Source organism: Nanorana parkeri, unplaced genomic scaffold, assembly GCF_000935625.1.
Source record: "Nanorana parkeri isolate BGI_ZX_2015 unplaced genomic scaffold, ASM93562v1 scaffold2300, whole genome shotgun sequence".
Classification (NCBI taxonomy): Eukaryota; Metazoa; Chordata; class Amphibia; order Anura; family Dicroglossidae; genus Nanorana; species Nanorana parkeri.
The window spans coordinates 2,551-4,524 of record NW_017308568.1 but is presented as its reverse complement, the minus strand read 5'-3'; positions in this window follow the sequence as shown (position 1 = coordinate 4,524).

Genomic DNA, 1,974 nt, shown 5'->3' with positions numbered 1-1,974 from the left:
CTACAGCGGTGTGGGCCACATGGAACAAACACCAATCCTTCAAATGACATGCTTAGGAGATGCCATTTAGCCAGAGGTGGGCAAACTCCGGCCACCCAGAAACTACGAATCCCATAATGCATCTGCCTGTGGGAGTCATGCCTGTGGCTGTGAGAATCTTGCAATGCGTCATGGGACTCGTAGTTCCACAACAGCTGCCACAAAGCTACCCGTGCCATCATTAAAGTTATATTAAAGCCTCCTTCTTAAAAAAAAGATTTCCTACAAGGAGACCCGACTTTGCTGGCGGCTGTCGCTGCTTTTCTTCTAAACTGTTTAATTCTTCGTTTTCTAGCGGGTCCCCGCAGGAATCTTCCCCCCGCTCCCTGTACGCGTGCCACCGTCGTTCTAACCCTCCCTGTAACCCTAACACTAACCTTCCCTGTAATCCTAACACTAACCCTCCCTGTAACCCTAACACTGACCCTTCCTATAACCCCAACACTAACCCTCCCTGTAACCCCAACACTGACCCTTCCTATAACCCCAACACTAACCCTCCCTGTAACCCCAACACTAACCGTCCCTGTAACCCCAACACTGACCCTCCCTGTAACCCCAACACTGACCCTCCCTGTAACCCCAACACTGACCCTCCCTGTAACCCCAACACTGACCCTTCCTGTAACCCTAACTCTCTGTCTAACCGTCACCCCTGTAAGGGAGAGTCAGTGTCAGGCTTACAGGGAAAATTAGTGTTACAGATAAGGGAGGGTATTGTGTTATAGCAAGTATTGGGGGGGTGGGAGGGGTGAATTAGGGTCACGGGATAATTTTAATGTTCCAAGAGTTATTTTGCATTATTTCTAAAGCTGCAGCTTTCATTAAATTGTTCCATGGTGATCCTGCCATGAGTTCCTTGTTCAGGCACTTCCTGTTGGAGTGACAACACTCTGTCCCCATCTCCTCTTTGTGCTCCTGCATTGGAGACTACAAACGGCTGCGCCCATCACGCAAACACATCATCAATGTGCTGCACATCTCCTGGGCCCAGAGCAGAGCTGTGGGAGGGACCCAGCAGACCCCACCCACTACAGGCTGCCTGCAGAAAACTACAGGAGGGGGCGGAGACAAGACCAGTCAACCTGCACAAGGAGAGAGAGCAGCAGCAGCGAGCGGTCTTAATTTCAGGAGGGGGAGGAGACAAGACCAGTCACCCTGCATAAGGAGAGAGCAGCAGTGGGCAGTCTTTATTACAGAAGGGGGCGGAGACAAGTGCAGTCACCCTGCACAAGGAGAGAGCAGCAGTGGGCGGTCTTTATTACAGAAGGGGGCGGAGACAAGACCAGTCACCCTGCACAATTAGAGAGCAGCAGTGAGGGGTCTTTATTACAGAAGGGGGCGGAGACTGCACAAGAAGGGAGAGCAACAGTGACCGGTCTTTATCACAGGAGGGGGCGGAGACAAGACCAGTCACCCTATACAAGGAGAGCACCAGTGACTGGTCTTTATTACAGGAGGGGGCGGAGACAAGACCAGTCACCCTGTACAAGGAGGGAGAGCAGCAGTGACCGGTCTTCATTACAGGAAGCTCCGAGCCTCATACGGGATGACTGCACAGGTCCGGGAGAAATACACAAGATTCAGGAAGAACACGCATGGCTCTTGTATGAGGACAATGATTGCCGATCCTGAAGTTCAGCGGCTCACCCTGAATCCGCCATATTAGTTTTGGATGGAGTCATCTCCGCTCGGCATTGTGTGTCCTGTGTAATCCGAGAGTCCGCCTCATATCTGGGCACGGAGCCCTCGGCTGTATTTTCTGCAACATGACATCATGAGGAGGATCATCCAGCAGAAATGTCAATATGCAGAGGACGGCGCAGCAATGAGCTCATGCTCCGCTCTCCCTCCGCCACCACAATGACAAACTGCAGGCGGCGGCCCCCTTTTTTGTAAAGTGCAGGTGGTGGGGAGGCGGCAGATGGGGGAAGG